We start from the raw sequence: 17,746 nt of genomic DNA, 5'->3' as shown, positions 1-17,746 counted from the left end.
CTATTTAAAAGAGGATTATTTCATCGGAATAAATGAACACCGGTTGGTCACTGCATTTTAAATGACTTCAGGGGTGAACAATGGTCGTGTCAAGGTTCTTCGGCCGAGGAAGAAAGAGCACAGCTCTCTTTAAAAATGGCCACTTTATTAGCAGACCCTTAGAAGCCGCCATCATTTATGTCTATGACCCTGCCAACGCCCAGACCCACTGCCTCGATGCACAAACGAATAAAACGCACCCCGGAAGGCGCGGCTTGATGGCCTTGTCCAATCACTTAGCAGGATTACATTAATGGGCGGGTCCTGATGGATCGGCAGGATGAACCGCCTCACCATTGGACGGCAGCACGCGTCGTCACAGAACGATGCTCCAAGTGGGAGGAGGCAGGAAATGTCAGCTGGAAGCTGAGCGGGAGGAGAGTGGCGCAGCCCGAACCCCGGGAGGAGGGGCCCCGAGAGGTGAGGAGCCGGGACTGTGAGGTGCGCAGGCAAGAGCCAATGAGGGGCCAGGAGTAGGGGGTGGGCTTATGGGGAGAGAGGGACACAACAGAAAATGGGGGCAGACGAGCCTGACAGCCAATAGCAGAGAAGCAGCTAAGAGAGGGCGCAGCCGCCAATGGCTGGCAAGTAGGAAGTGGACCAATGAAGCTTGAGAGAAAAAAACGGTCAATCAGGACAGTGGGCCAATGACACTAGAGAGACAAAGCAATCAACCAGGACAGTGGATCAATGACACTAGAGAGACACAGCCAATCAGAATACAGAAAGTAATTGTAGCAAGAGATCCCAAACAGATCCTGTCCCATACTGTAGGCTTGGCTCAACGGCCACTTCAGTCTCGCTCCTGCCACTTTCCTCCCAGGTTACATTAGACCTGCGCCACTTGCTGGCTCGGACTAGTCTCAGTGTGCCCGCCTTCTTCCTGCGGGTGCGCACAGACACCGGAGGCTGCTCTTCGTCCCTACGCCAATGGCGTTTCTCCCATCGGGCGGTTACAGCCATATGCATGGCTGCTTCCTGGGGCACACGCAGGCAGTCAGGCTCGACCGTAGGACTCCACTTTACTATGGTGAGACACTTTTATTTTTGAACCGTTCCCGCCCTTAGCAGCAGGCCTTTTCTCTTGACGGGCCACGCAGGCGGGTTTACTGGTGCCGCTCCACTCGGCCACAGGCCGACCGCTGTCTCCTCCTCGTTACTCCCGCCCGCAGCAACCTCTCAGTTCACACGCTGCGCGGGGGATGGGGAGTGGTCAGCAGGGCTCCCGTGGACTGCTGAGTTTACTATGGGCTTCCTTCGTAGCGGGTGGCCTCCCCTTGTGCCCGCACCCGAGGCAGTCGCCGCAGCCTCTCTCACTCGCCTCGCAGGGGCATGGGCTGGCGTCTGGGACGTCCAGCCCTCTTTTGGACACCAGTCACGTTAGCTCGCAGGGAGCGGAGGAGTGGGTAGCTACTCCACTCTCTGTCTGCCTCGCAGCGGGCTCACTTTCGGACCGGCTGGTCAACTCTTGATGCTGGTGGGCTCTGCTTGGCTCTTCCACACCGTGGGGGTCACTCCCTCGCGGCCGATGGGGGTGGGCACCGCTTGGACTGCACTTTATCCTCAGCGCTCCACGCAGGGCTTCACGCAGGCCGGTACATGAGGTGCGGGGTAGGCTCCCGGTCACCTCCTTATCTGCATACAGGCCCGGGGCTCGTCACACGCCCTGCGGGCCTTCCGGCGGCCCGCGCCGTTCATGCAGGGGGGGGCGATACCACCAGGCAGCTCTTTCTCCCGTTTCATCTTCTGCTGGGCTGCTGCACGCACGGGCACAGCCCCCTCGTCGCCAATGTGGTATATGGGCCCTAGGCCCTCATACTAATAAATGAGGTCACGCAGACACACTTAGTATGCTTGGATAACTGGCCCTGAGCACGTGCACTCAGCCCTTTTTATTAGCAGGGTCACCTGACTGATGACGCCTGTGGTGGGTGGGTGTTCAGTGTGGGTTACACCATACTGCAACACTAGAACGTATCCATCACGATACTACATCAGCCAATTACAGAAAAATAAAATAAAGTAAAATAATTAAAGCAAAATTATACAGGAGGGCCAATGAGAACAAAGAGAGACAGCACTTAATATGGAGACAGTGAGGACAGAGACATAAGCGAGACAGGAAAATCCGAGCTCTTGGGGAATCATGGACGCAACAATCAGAAATGACAATTGAGCGATGGACGAAACAACTAATGGGGAGACTGAAATGAGTTGTAGGTGGTGGGAGGGTCTCATCACGGAAGTTAAAATAGTACAACATTTCTTGGCATGTATACTACAGCAGCAGTCTACTTATAGTGGTGGGTGTATACAGCACCCAACAAGATGAATATATATCGTTTAGCACATACATACATTCGAATAATACTCCACACAGATGCTTAACAAGAACCAGCCAGCCACTACCCAACATAATCCCTCAATAAACATTACATTTATCCCCAACCTTGCTAACAATATCCTGTATGACTGTCCACAAAACAATATGGAACACAGCCAAATAAAATATCAACAGATCACTTTGATTTTTGTCAACAATACCGGAAACACAGCGTTCACCTAGATTCTGAAAGACCATTTGCAACCATAGAAATTATGTTAATTGACAATTACCCTAGTAATCTGCGATTTCCACTGTCATCATGTATACCGTTCTGTCACAAATCTGTAACTTTTCCAATGTCCTTCCGCGTATTCACTGTACCCTTTTCATTTATATAAGACTGTTGTTCATATATCTAGTTTGTTCCACCATCTCCAGATGACATTAGCATTGAGCGAGCAGAATAAATTATGGAAGGGCATTGTCTATGGTTAAGGTAATATTTGTGCCCATGAGTTAATGCTCTTCAAACTTGAATTTATGGTTCATTAATGCAAAACCTTTATTATTAGGGTGAGCGCTCTAAATAAATTTTGTAAGCTCGGACTGCAATACTGACAGTTGTTCCAGTGTAAAATGTGTACACAGGTTTCCAAAGTTTTGTAATATGAAGCTATGTATAATGCTCCCAGAATGTTCTCTAATTAGATGCAAATATTTGCAAAAGCCTGAAAGCAATATTGATGATTCTTTGCTTTCAAAATAAATGTTCACAAAACAATACAAGTCGGAAAAAAACATTTTGCTAAACTACTGTAAAATTTTAGGTAGCATTTCTTTGAAGCATCATTTAGTAAAATGTGTTCATGTATGCTAGTATTTTCCCTAAATATTATTAATAGGAAATCGGTTTAACCAATTTCAATAAGATTATGGGAAACAAAAATAAACAAGCATTGGTGAAGCCAATACATCAGATATTAGTGGGTAGCCTTTTGTTTTTGTCGATGCATGACTTGTTTCGCATGGTTTTCGTAAAACTTTATTGGTGTGGGAGCTCCTGGGCCCCCGTCATTATAACAAACATTGGCAAAAGAAAAATAGATTTTGGTCTTAAAAAGTACACATTACCACAGTAATTACTGATGCTAAAAAAAACTACTATATTCCCCCTCTGATTGAGCAGAGTGCTGTCACTCACAGCGAAGCCAGCCGACAGGCAGAAAGAGAGAGACCGAATTTTAAGAAACACAAATGGTCATGGTTAACGTCAGACCTAATTATGGGGCCTGACATTAAAGAAAGCCTCAAGGGTGCACCCATGGTATATGTCCTTGCATTAAGTGCAGATATATACGGCTTTCATGAATTCACAAGAATGTACAGAAGTAGGCCAAGAAATAGTACTCCTAAAAAATATTTTGAACTGCATTTTAGCATGAGCAAATTTGCATGTGTAGATTTGCTTATGCGAAAGTCTGAGTGTTTGCAAGTTCACTTTCCCTCCAACATTTTATTCCCAACCCTGGAAGAAGTTTTGCGTGTGTCATTGTCCGGAGTAACATTTCAATCTTTCTCAGTATGGGAAACGATTATAGAAGAGTTGGCGAAAGCCCTTAAAACATGCAAGTTAGGAGGTTTGCATAGACTCAAAATGGCATTCCAACCCTGGAACTATTCCTTACCACTACCTAAGCCCCAGTAGGTAGATCTGCGGAAACATGGCAACATAAGGGAATTGCTAGTATTCAAACCCTACGTATGAGCCCTGGCATAACCAGAGAGGTTATATCAGAGCTCTTATATAATGAGATTGCTGCCATAATTTGTTGCCGAATTGCATTGCACAAAAGGGACAAGTGGATTTTGTTACAGCACACGTAGATGAGTTGCAGCCATAGCGATAAGTTAGTGTCGAACCACACAGTTGATGAGATGCATCAATTTTTTCCGCACAACTGCAGCGAAGCGTTGGTTCAGAGTGCGAAGCGCTGGTTTCGAATGTGATGCACAACTGCTTCTCCCAACAGTAGGAGATGTGTCAATTACGAAGGCGATGCTCTTGTTTCCGGAGGCTATGCGCTGGGCCAGCTCCCAGCAACAACGCGCATGCGCTGGTTCTGACTCGCACAAAGGTGAAGATGCGCTGGTTCCGATGAGAATGTGTGGGTTATGGTTGAAGCAGCACTTTATACCCACTTCCAAGGGCACAGGACTGAGTTCCCATCACTTGGCAGGGCAAGACTTACAGCAAGCAAAGTCCAGGTTCTGTAACAGGATGTCCCTGAGACTTTGAACAGAGGGCAACAAAGCAAGCCCTTAAAGTCACTCTGGGTTCAAGTGATGCAGGTCCAGTCCTTCTCACCCAGACAGGAGAACAGCAGGCAGCAAGGGAGCTCAGCAAGGCAAACGTCCAGCAAAATATAGCAGCCCAGCAGCGTGGTAGTACTTCCAGCAGCACAGCAGTTCTGCTTCCTGGCAGAGAGGTCACAGGTTCAGAAGTGTATTGTCATGATGATGTCAAATGTCCAGTATTTATACCCAGTTGTGGCTTTGAAGTAGGGCACATTTCAAAGAAAGGTCTTTGAGGTACACAGAGGTCGTTCCTTCCTGCCCTGTCCAGACTGTTATGATATATTAATAGTGTTGTACAGCGCACGAAAACCAAAAGGTGTCTTGGCGCTAGTGTCAGACACAAGTCTCACATGAGGCAGAACAAGTATGATTAGACCGCGGAGCAGAAAAGCCAAGATTTTAGTAGTTTCTTAAAGATTAGAGGATTAGGTTGCGTTTGGAGATGATCAGGCATGGAGTTCCATCATTTAGATGAAACATTGGAGAAACGTCTTCCATCCCAACAGGCTTTTTTGATTCTAGGAGTTCTTATTAGTCTGGCAGCACTAGATCGCAGGGTGCATGAAGGTAGGTACCACTTAAACGTTTCTTGAAAGAGACACAGAGTATGCAGCACTTTGTGTAGGGGCGGGACATAGCCTATTCAGGTGTAAGTGTCAGCTCCTCCCTTCCATCCTATCCAGAATGGCCTATCATGATATGGATGGCCCATCACGTCACACCTAAGCTCCCTTTGTGTGTTACTATCTTAAAGGAATGTACAAAGCCCAGCTGTCACCCTCCTAAACATGTATTCAGAGACAAGCCGCAAGCATATAATGACTAAAGTAAGAAATTGCCAACTTTCTAAATGTGGCGTTTTCAGACTTTCAACTTAAAATCCAACTTCGCCATGAATTGTGATTCTAAATTATGAGCCAAGAGACGCCAAACGTGAAAAAAAATCTCTTCACAATTGGGAATTACAATTAAAAGATGTAATAAGATAATTCCAATGTTATCCTATGGGAGAGATAGTCTTTGCAATATTGAAAAATGAATTTGGGATTTTGTCACTACCAGGACATGTAAAGTACATGTCCTGCCTTTTAAATACATTGCACCCTGCCCTATGCCCTCTGGGATACCCAGGGACTAACATAGGAGGGACTTATGTGTATAAAATGGGAAGGTTTAGGCAGGGGCGTAACATAGGCCCCTGCAGCCCCCGCGGTGCGGGGGGCCCTCACCCTCCAGGGGGACCGTCAGCACCGCACTTCTGCTGGGGAGCTGTAGCTTGAGTCCGGTGGGGGCCCCTTCACATATCCTGCAGGGGGGCCCCCTCAAGGTTCGTTACGCCACTGGGTTTAGGCCTGACAAGAGGCTTATCTTAACAGGTTTAAGTGTCAGTGTAACTGCACATACAGGCTGTGCTATGGCAGGCCTGAACCATGGTTAGAGGTCTATTTAAGTGGGTATCAAAATGACTGCTGCAGGCCCTCTAATAGCATTTAATTTAAAGGCCCGGGGTATATGTAATTCACCTTACTCTCGACTCATAAATAAATTAAATATGCCAACTGAGTATAAGCCAATGTTACCACGTTTAGAGGAGAGAGTACATGCCTTCAGCACTGGTTAGCAATGGTAAAGTGTGCAGAGTCCTAAGGCCAGCCTTTATTATTTCAGAAAAAGTGGGGGAGGCAAAATGTTTTGGGGTGACCGTGCAGAGAGGGCATCTTTTCAACAAGTACCAAACAAGAATGATATTTTAGAATTGGAACGTAAATAGATATTGGCTGCCCTCAAAGAGAGGAATGGAAAAGAAAGCTTCGCTTAAGTCAATGCCTGTATACCATTCTGCATCTGTCTGGATCAGGAACAAAATTACTGCAGGGTTCAATTCCATTGGCAAGATGGAATCACTATTTTGTTATTTTTTGTAAATTCTGCACAATTCCCCATTTACCACCCATTTAATTCCCACCAAGAGAGAGTTGCAAGGGCTATCAAGCATTTCCCAAAGGATTCCCTGTGCAATCATTTTTTCAATTATGGGCTTCTTTCTTTCCGCTGCTTCTATAGAAAATTTGTATTGTTTAGTTCTGGGGGACATTGCGTTTGGATTCACATTTATCTTGAAAGGCTTTACACTTTATAAAAATCCTATCTTTTTTCAGTGAAATTCCATACCTCGTATTTGACAATATATATTAAGTCATGAGGTAAATCGTATTTAGTCAGACTGGAAACAACCAACCACATGAACCATGCAATTTACTTTTGAACACTGAGTCTTCATCTTGGGTTTCAATTGTGACACGATCAAGTGTGCAGTAAATTACAGGGTTCATCTCGCAAAGCAAGTCTCAGCCTAAAAGTCTAACATGACTGGAATCACACAATATAAACTGAGTATTTTCCAGTGGTGCTATTTTAATTGGAACATCTGCTGTAACCTGATTAGAAATTTATTACTGATCCCTACAACCTGGTCTTCTTTTCCCGAGAGGTAAGTTTGTGACTTTCACAGAATGAACTGTAGAATAGGTAAACCCGTACTAATCAAGAAAGACACGGGGTGGCCAATCACCTCGCCCTCAATTTATGGACCACTTTGGTCAACATTCTGACTGCTCGGTGTAAGCAGTTCTTCTCCCCATATACGTACTATAACTGGGAATTATTTTCTAGAGAAAACTGACTGGAATCGTTAGACCTGGCATCGCCTAACTTTTTGCCTTCAACCCTGTTTTGCTGACCTCGTTTTTGCTGGCTTTTGAACTCTGCACACTTTGTCACTGCTAACCAGTGCTATAGTACTTGTGTTCTCTCATTAAAACATGGTAGAATTGGCTTATCACCATTTGGCATGCTTAATTTATTAGTAAGTCCCTAGTAAAGTGGGACTACCTGTGCCCAGGGCCTGTAAACTGAACGCATAGTGGGACTGCAGCACTGAGCGTGCCACCCACTAAAGTAGCACCTTAAACATATCTCCTGCTTGCCACTGCAGAGCCTGTGTGTGCAGTCTTAGAACTGCCATTTTGAGCAAATAAACCTTTTGCCAGGCCAAAACCTTCCTTTTTAATAGCGGAAGCCAGTCGATAGACAGATAGATAAAATTGTAATTTAAAAAGGAGGTCTTGGTTAACTACAGACCTAATTAGGGGCCCACTTCTAAAAACAAAGACACAAAAGTGTACCCATGGTATATGTCCTTGCATTAACCCCTTCCACGCGGGGCTAATTCCCCTGCGGTGCAGGGGGAAGGGGGGCCGCGCGCAGCGCCGCGGTGCTCGTGACGAGCTCAGCTTGTCATGCTGCACAGTGGAGCTGTGCTCATGACGAGCTGAGCTAGTCATGACTCCGCCCACTCAATGGAACGCCCAGCACAGGAGGGGAATTAGCCCCGCATGGGCGTTCCACGGCTGTTATGACAAACTCAGCTCGTCATGAGCACAGCTCCACTGTGCCTCATGACGAGCTGAGCTCATCATGAGCTTCGAAGGGGTTAGGTGCAGATTTGCGGCTTTCATGAATTCACAAGAATTTACAGAAGTAGGTCAGGAAATCATACTTATAACAAATATTTGTGAACTGCTTTTGCTATCTATCTGTCTATCGACTGGCTTCCGATCTTTCAGAAGCAGCATATCAGCACAGACAGTAGTTTTGTTCAGTGTCAGGGACTACTGTGGCAATGTTTGCTTTTTGAGACCAAAAAATATTATTGCTTTTTGCCAATGTTTGTTATAATGACAAGGGGCAGGCAGTTCCCACAAAGTTTAACCAAAACCATATCAAAACAAGAGACGCATTGACAAAATCAAAAGGCTGACCACAAATATCAGACCCATTGGCTTTGCCAGTGCTTGTCTATTTTCATGTTTCCCATTATCTTGTTGAAACTGGTTGCACTGATTTTCCATTATGGATACTTTTTGTAAAAACTTGCATGCATCAACACATTTTACTAAGTGATGCTTCAAAGACAGTTTACGTACAATTTCACAGTATTTTAGCTAAACACTTTTTAGGTCTCGCCTAGACGTAAGCAAAGCGAAGCTTTGCTGTCTAGGGAGACAACTAATGTTGTCGCTTTCCGGGGAATGTGGACAGCAGACTGTGACGAGCCTGTCCTCCTGGAGATTGCAGCTCGTGAGCGCGCACGTCGCGTCGCGTCGCCCTGCCTGATATTCGCATTCACACAAAGGCTCCCGCACGCATGCGCACATACACACACTGCATACACACACGCACCCCCCCTTTAACAGACACACGCGCAGACAGACACACGCACGCACAGACACACTACAACAGACACACGGGCACACCCCTCCTCCTCCGCAACACACTCACCTGTTCTGGCGGTGCTCGGCGTGCCTCTCGGGCGGTGGTTGCGCTTTGCGGGGCACTCTCACCACATGAGAGCCCCGCCTTCTTCATGCGCCCGGCCGCTCTTCACCCGGTCCCCCATCTCGGGACCGGGACTCGATCAGGAGCCCTCGGGGCTCCTCGGACAGTGGCTTCTCTCTCGCGCCGCGATGGGGACGGGACTTCCGGTTGGGGCCGGGCTGCGATTGGCCGGCTGCCCAACCGCTTCCGGGTCATTTAATTGTGAGGAATATCTCTTCATTGCGGATCACCAGGGCCACATAAAACACGAGGTTGACGCAGAGTTCAGGGTCCCAGGTGCGCGGTTGCTGCGTCATCGCAGCCATGAATCCAGTCATTGTTTACCCCGGGGTCGCTTTACCTGCAACGACATCTCGGCCTTACCGGTTACTCATTGGAACGTCTCGTCCGTTGGGACTTCATATCTATCATCAACGCACGGCCTGCTCTTAAATCTCTCTTACTTTAATTAAGACGATCGTAGATAAAATATTTTCACAGTTCGCGCCAGGTAGGCCACGAAGGTTTAGCAGCCCCTTCGTCACTCCTCCTGCCGGGGAAAAGCACGTCCGTCTCTACCGGGACTGTCCCTTCAGGGCCGCAGACGTCACGCTGTTTTATTGATTTCATAAAGCATACTTCACCCTCGACGCTCTTGTTTCATGCCGTTCTGCAATGTACTGCTCGGAGAAAATATTGCACGAGTCACAGGGGAAACTGTTGCTTGTTATGTGTTGAGTTGGGAACAAAAATAGCTTTTATCTAAAGTTGCTATTGCGCGAGTCATAAGTAATCGAGTTAAAGCGGGTCGGTGTGTTCAGAACTGCAGCTCACGTGCAGTGGGGTTGAAGACACTGGGAAATGGCCGCCTTACTGGGCCGAGTACGTGAAACTGTGGGTTTTTTTTAACGCGGCTCCTGCATATGTTACATTCAAAATCAACTCTCATAACTGCTAAGAAGCCACGCGAGGCCCATTGAGCCAGTTACGGATATTTAGGTAATAACGGCGGATTCTGGGACTTGTTCTGGTTAGCAGTCTGTGTGTTTTTCTCTAGTGGACTCAACATTTGTGCGAGCGCGCTAGATGTATGCGAGCACACTAGATGTACGCCCATTTTAAAGATGAGTCATCAGAGCTGAGCTTTGTTGTTGAGATAGGTAAACATGGAGATACATTCCTCACAGTTTAGCACTCTCTTCTCTTGTACCTGGACACAAATAACGGGGAAATGACTTGCCAGTTTTTGACTGCACATGTGAATCTGGACTTGGGCACAGTTGCTTCAAGACTAGTGTCTAGGTGTCTCTGTTGCATAATATATTGTGCTTGTGTCTTTCATTTTCCACCTGTGGGGATGGGGAGGGAAGCTGTTAATGTTTTGGGGTGGGGATACTAAAAGTGGTAGAAGATATCTAACTTTATTGAAGTACTGCATACAGCAACCACTCTTCAGATTAAATGTTCAGTACAAATGTTTTTAAAACAAGCATTTGCAATGCAATAGGTCTCGCATTTACTCGAGTTTGCGCGATTGGCATTGTAAATTGCAATGCCTTTTTTATGTTTTGGTTTTTGAAACATAAATAAAAGGCATTGTAATTTTTTTACTTTAATCAGTGTGGCGCCATCTTAACGGAAACCCGCGCTATGCAATGCAATAGGTGTTGCTTTTGGTATTGTAAATAACAATGCCTTTAAAAATTTTTTTAAAGACATTGCCATTTACAATGTCAATAGCTCAAAATAATGTCATTGCGAGACCTATTGCATTGTAAATGCTTGTTTTCCTAGTTGCATTTTTTTGTGAACATTTTATTTTGAGAGCAAAAGATCATCAATTTTACTTTCCAGCTTCTGCAGATATTTACATCTAATTAACAAGTATTCTGGGAGCATTGTATATGGTCTCATATTGTTCAACTCTGCAAATGTGTGTACACATTTTTATATAGGAACAATTATCAGTAGTGCAGTCTGAGCTAACAACATTTAGCGCTCACCCTAATAAGAAAGGCTTTGTATTAATGAACCATAAATACAAGTTTGAACAGCATTAACATATGGACAAAAATATTTCCTTAACTGCATACAATCCCAATCCCTGATCCATAATGTGGTACTGCAAACTGGCAGCCAAAGGGTGTGTGCTGCAGGGGGTTAGACCTACATGTCCCAAGGACAAAATAAACATGTAATCTTGTTGTCCTTAACACCAAACAATATGTCTTGGTGTCGGGCGTAGGTAATATTCCACACCCCTGATATTTCAGCAGCTTTTCATGAACGTTTCTGCAACTTTGAACTGCTCAGACTATGACCACTGTGTGGAGAGACACAGTTTCCAATGGAAAATCTGAGGAAGACCAGAGTAAACAAATATTGCTTCAGAAGAACGGGGGGAGATGGCAGAGACAGCAGGCCTGGTATAGGGACCGTGATACAAACATTAAATTTAAACTTGATCATTAGCAAATATGTAAGAGCTAAAAGGGAGACATTTACATGGCATTCACCCACCTGTCAAGTGCTTTTGATCTAGTCAAGTAGGGAAAAATTATGGGAGGTCATGCAGAAAATGGGGGTGGAACCGAACCTGCTTACTTTAAGATAACGCTTACATTACTACAGTAAAGAGTCGATTCTTTATAGCCCGCAAGGAGAATTATCGTCCCAATTAAATTTGACCAGGGACGTTAGACAGGGTTGTATCTTAGCGCCATTCTTGTTCTTGGTATATAGCAATGGTATTACAGAACATTTATTGCTGTCAGGGGCGAATGTACCAAAGATAGGGGATCGAACTGTGAGTACTTTTATACGTTGATGATGCAATCCTGCTCGCACGCACCCCAAATGCCCTGCAGAAGTTATTAGATCTCTTCACTGAGTACATGGACGGCCTGGATCTGAAAGTGAATTATTTAAAATCGAACACTATGACATGTGGGCCATCACTTACAAAATCTTCACATTTTAAAATAGGGGGCACTATCTTAAAACAAGCAAATGATTTTAGCAATTTAAGCATTGATTTTAGCTCATCCTTTAGCTGGAAATCACACCTTCTCATGAAAGCCCAACAAATGGGAAGGAATATGGAAAGTATCTTTCGCTATTCAAGGGCATTAAAACACTAATCTTGGCAGAAACGAAAACCCTGTAGAAAGCCAAATATATTGCTGCCGCCACCCCCATATATGGGGGTGGGGGGGGTGTAGGGGGAGATACAAGTTGAAAGAAACTTCAGTGCATCGAGAATCGAGAATGGCTTCACAAGGAGGTTGCTTGCAGTCCCAAAAAACAATGCAAATGTTATATGCCATGAGAAGCTGGGCCATACCTATATAGACAATCAAATACCAATAGCACCACTTCCTCCGTGGATTAGGTGCTGGCAAAACACAGAGGCAGTTCTGGTTAGAGCTTGCATATCAGATTGTTTAGCACAAGATAATATGAACAAGATACCTGGGCTGATGTACATAAAACCAGGTTTACAGAAATTGGGCCTTATTAGAAATGTTCAAATCTCCTATTCATCTTCCACCGAATGCTAAGATGATTGTAAAAACCAAGTATGATAACCACTCTGCAGAGGAAAGGTTACCTGGCTCCCTGGAAATGAAAACAGTTGAACATTACTTGCAAATCTCTACAGTCAAATTAATTAAACCATATCTGGGTTGGGCTGAGAATGCAACTCACTGGCTCCTCTTAACATATTTTAGACGTAATTTATTTTGAAGCGGCTTTCCCGGTACAAGGCACCTGGCAGCAGTTACTACCCCAATGTCATTGTGATAATGCTACCAAACAAAGCATGTGTCATTTTATCCTATTTTGCCCTCTTTACGCATGCCCAATTAATACCTCTCTGATTCCATTGTTTCGCCGGATAGAGATCAGGCATTATCGGCCAGCCATGGAATTTTTGCAGAAACTTATTATGAGAGATATGTGCCATGAAGTGCTAAATTGTAGTAGGTGTGGGCTTTGGATCAGAAATCGTTATGCTATAAACTTTTATTGAAACCTGTTTTAAATTAGATTTACCTTTGCCTGAATTTTAGTAATATTTATTCAACATAATTTTAAATGTGTTTAATGTTGATTACTATTCTAATATTTCAAGTCAAGTCAAAGATATGTTTATTATGATCGTAATCTTTAAACAAGTGCAAGAGGCAATACCACAAGTTTAAAATATTCACATAAAAGGTAATAAAATCATTGTACAAAATATTCCAATATCGGTTAAAACTCGTACACACCCTTATACATTTCAAACCAACACCAATGAAATTGCACTTATAATAAAACTTATTATCACATTAAAACACTTTCATTTCCTTTAGATCAAGTATATTTTTAATTGGTTTAAGATTCATAAAATCCTATAGATTACTCCTGGCTTCTTAGTAAGCTCTGTACCGCCTTTATGTATTTTCCTAGGGCAATTGCAATGTCAATAGTGGGCATTTCAGTTAGGAGGTTGGCCGCCTGCGCCCTTGTTCTTATATCGTGTTTTAAGAATACTGGTCGCAGCCACAGTTTCCGCTGTTCTAGTAATGTTAGACAGTCAAGAAGGGTATGTACAAGGTCTCCTTTGGAGCCCAATTTACACCTGCAGCCACCTTTATGATCTAACATTTTTGATTTAAGGTCTTTATTTATTAACCATGGATTGATCCCAATCCGCAACCTTAATATCTCCTGCCTATAGCAGCGATTTGGTAGGATGTCAAAGTAGGGAAACCAGTTATCGTTATTCTAATATTGAATTTTATTTATATTTTGTGTCTTATGCTTTTTATGGCATTTTGCCGAAATGAAGATGCAATTATGATGATGATGTTGACTGCACACAATAAAGAAATGCGAGCCTAATGTGGGTGTGAGTCAGATGTAGTATAGTTCAGTAATAAAGATAGGGGCCTTGAGGGAGAGAAATCATGAGAGAGAAAGAGATGGGTAGAGCGTGGGAGAGCCCAGTGTGTAGGGAGATTCAAATGAGAGAACAAAAAACAGAAGCCATGAGGGCGAGAAATCAAAAGAGAGAAAGAGATGGGTAGAGCGTGGGAGAGCCCAGTCCTTAGGCAGATTCAGAGAGAACCAAAACAGAAGCCATGAGGGACAGAAATCACGAGAGAAAGAGATGGGTAAAGCGTGGGAGAGCCCAGTGCTTAGGGAGATTCTGATGAGAGAACGAAAAACAGAAGCCATGAGGGAGAGAAATCATGAGAGAAAAAGAGATGGGTAGAGCGTGGGAGAGCCCAGTCCTTAGGCAGATTCAGAGAGAACCAAAAACAGAAGCCATGAGGGACAGAAATCACGAGAGAAAGAGATGGGTAGAGCGTGGGAGAGCCCAGTGCTTAGGGAGATTCAGAAATAAGATTCCTTTGAGAGAACGAAAGACAGGAAACAGTGAGGTGCACTAGATGGATGTCAGAAAATCCAACTTATGAGCCACTATGCAGAGAGAGGCCTGCTGTTGTTTTGCATGGAGGTGAGAGAAATATGCATAGTTCAAGACGGACTGAGTGCATTGAGGTGAATGTCCTTCCCTCTTTCACCCTGCCCTTGAATGTCTTTGCCTCTTCCTTCACCCTGCCCTTGAATGCCCTTGCCTCTTTCACCCTGCCCTTGAATGCCCTTGCCTCTTTCACCCTGCCCTTGAATGTCCTTGCCTCTTTCACCCTGCCCTTGAATGCCCTTGCCTCTTTCACCCTGCCGTTGAATGTCCTTGCCTCTTTCACCCTGCCCTTGAATGCCCTTGCCTCTTTCACCCTGCCCTTGAATGTCCTTGCCTCTTTCACCCTGCCCTTGAGGGCCCTTGCCTCTTCTTTCACCCTGCCCTTGAATGCCCTTGCCTCTTTTCCCCTGCCCTTGAATGCCCTTGCCTCTTTCACCCTGCCCTTGAATGTCCTTGCCTCTTTTACCCTGTCCATGAATGCCCTTGCCTCTTTCACCCTGCCCTTGAATGTCCTTGCCTCTTTCACCCTGCCCTTGAATGTCCTTGCCTCTTTCACCCTGCCCTTGAATGCCCTTGCCTCTTCCTTCTCCCTGCCCTTGAATGTCCTTGCCTCTTCCTTCTCGCTTTCCTTTGAATGCCCTTGCCTCTTCTTTCACTTTGCCCCGCGCACTTCTCGAAAAATCATAATTATTTTTTTACTAGACCTGCAGCTCGAGTAACTTCAATAATGTATTCGACCTAAATGTAATGTTCTTCACACCTATACTGGTCTCAAATTGTGTGATCATTGGCAGATCTTTTGTTTTACAGAGTCGCCTTTTGCTTCATTCTCACAAATGAGTGCACCTTCACATGTGAGTTCAGCATTTCTGCTGTACATAACAAAACTTTTTTTTTTATTAAATAGACTAAATGTTGGGGGCGTAGCTTCGAGGGCGACAATGGCGGACGTGGCTCCTTAGAGCTCCCGCCGGCCCGCAACTTATCTTATTGATTTATCCTTGCCCCGAACCTTTCATTATCCGTGCAGCGACGGCGGAGACTGCTGGAGACGGGGGGCACCCTCCGGTGCTATTTCCGAGGCCCCCGGTCACAGGTTGGAGCAGCTGTTGGTGGCGGCGCCCGCCGGGCCTGCTTGCCGTGTGGTGAGCCGGGGCCTCAATTTCTGCCTGGCCCCGCCTGCTGGCTCTGAGCGCCGGGCAGCCTACTTGCTGGTGGGCCCCCCGGGTCCTAGACGGCTGGTTCCAGGCCGCCGGAGGAGGGGCAACGGAGTCTCCTGCCGCTTGCGGACCCGAGAGCATTGCTAGGGGCCGCGGGGAGGCGGCGCTGCGGGAGGACTCCGCGGATCCTGGGACAGTCGGGTCGCCGGGACTGCCGGGGACAATGCGGTGGCGGAGTCGGCGCTGGATTACCGGCGTGAGGAGGAGAGCGCCCCATCCGATTTGCGGACTGCTGTGAGCCTTGTGGTGTGGCCCTGAAGGGAGCCGGTCCGGTGGACTGGCTGTGCCTCCTGTTCCCGCCGAACCGGTGGAGCGGACTGCGGCGCATCGACGCCTTTCTCGCCCCCCTGACTCTTGGGGCCTGAGGTGGTGGCTGGTGCAGCCCGAAGGTGCGGCGTTGCCTGGTTGCCGCGGCCTCGAGGTCCGGTTGTGCCTGCCTTCTCGCGGCGGTGAAGTGCCCTATTGATTGAAGATAACGGAGGTGGCTGGTGCGGACTGGCAGGGCCCCGTGACGGTAGGGAGCAGAGCTAGCCGCTACATTTGCTGCTGGGGCCCGGTATACCATCTGGTGCAGCTGATTGCTGGTGTTTGGCGCGGTGGTGGCGAGCGGGTGTGTCGAAGTGCCCTGCAGGACTCCGATACCCCAGTCTTACCCCGAGTGGTAGCTACTCTTGGAGTACAGTGTCAAGAAGCCTGCTACGGACGTGAGTCAACCCGCCGCAGCTGCCTGGACCATGACCAGAGGCGGGGGTGGCACAGGCGCCACCAAGCAGGGGCCCATCGATAAGTTCACCGGTCCTGGTGGAGGCTCGGGGGCTGCCGGGGGTGGCCAGAACGCCGGACCGGACAACGCAGCTCTGATGGCGGCCATCACGCAGTCCAGAGACATGTTAGATGCCAAGATTGGCGCGGTGGGTGCCGATGTAATGCTGCTGCGCCAAGATCTCCGCAACGCAGTCGCCCGCATCACAGAGACCGAGACCAGAGTCGCGGAGGTGGAGGGAGACGTCGGTGCTCTGAAAAAGAAATTGGCGGACATGGAGAGGATCCAGAAGGGACTGGCTCTTCTCGTGGAGGATCAGAAGGGCGAGCGCGAAGGAATAACCTACGCTTCGTAGGCTTTCCGGAAGATTGCGAGAAGGGACCCATGGATGCCTTTCTGACAAGGTGGTTGGAGAGCTGGCTTCCCCCGGACACCTTATCACGCTGCTTCGTGGTGGAGCGCGCACATAGAGCCCTAACGCAGAAACCACCGGTGGGGGAACGGCCTCGGCCAATCATCGCCAAAATCCTGAACTTCCATGACAGAGACGTCATACTCCGGGAAGCAAGGGTCAAAGAAACTTTGCTATTTGACAATCACAGAATCATAATCTTCCCGGACTATACCAAACAGGTCCAGCAGCAGCGGCATTCCTTCCTGGCGGCAAAGGCCAAATTGCGTGGGTTAAAAATCCAATATTCACTGCTGTATCCGACCCGTCTACGGGTTGTTTTCAACTCCAAAACCCACTTCTTTGATTCTCCGGAGGACGTCTTCAAGTGGTCAGATGAGACGGTCAGGATCCGACCGAACGCCCAGCCGGGACTGGGCTCTGGACCTTTGCGTGGATCATCCCAGGAGAGGAGCGACCCCGCCAGCAAGGGTAAAAGACATTGGAAGTCCCGTTCACGACGGCGGTCCCTGTCCCGAGAGGGCCTCTTGGGTGACACACAGCCGGACACTGATCAATCTGGCAAAGAAAACTGATCACCATATGTCTCTAGCCCTTGTCGATTAACCCTGGTATATTGATGGAATCTGTGGAGGACCTGGCTATGGTGGTGGAGCGGACGACGACTGGTGCAGTGTGACCTGAGTCTTGGTGGGGCTTGGGGGCCTTCGGTGGGCTGGCGCCTGTTTGCTGCGCCCTCCCTGTGAACCGGGTACTTGGTACAATGGGGTTCGGGGTA

The 17,746-nt window shown here is 46.9% G+C and overlaps 1 protein-coding gene across 2 annotated transcripts in view; it reads left to right on the top strand.

Moving 5' to 3' along the window:
• Positions 1-397: 397 nt before the first annotated feature.
• Positions 398-17,746, top strand: part of LIPE (lipase E, hormone sensitive type) — a 300,019-nt gene continuing 282,670 nt past the window's right edge. Inside the window, exon 1 of one of the 2 annotated variants that reach the window (XM_086933059.1) lies at positions 398-480. The gene's annotated coding sequence lies outside the window, so the exon portion shown is untranslated. The remainder of the gene's footprint in view (positions 481-17,746) is intronic. The other variant, XM_086933060.1, reaches the window with a different exon arrangement.

Source organism: Lissotriton vulgaris, chromosome 7, assembly GCF_964263255.1.
Source record: "Lissotriton vulgaris chromosome 7, aLisVul1.2, whole genome shotgun sequence".
In the NCBI taxonomy this organism is placed as follows: Eukaryota; Metazoa; Chordata; class Amphibia; order Caudata; family Salamandridae; genus Lissotriton; species Lissotriton vulgaris.
The sequence above is the reverse complement of the archived record's forward strand: the minus strand, read 5'-3'. Positions and strand labels throughout refer to the sequence as shown.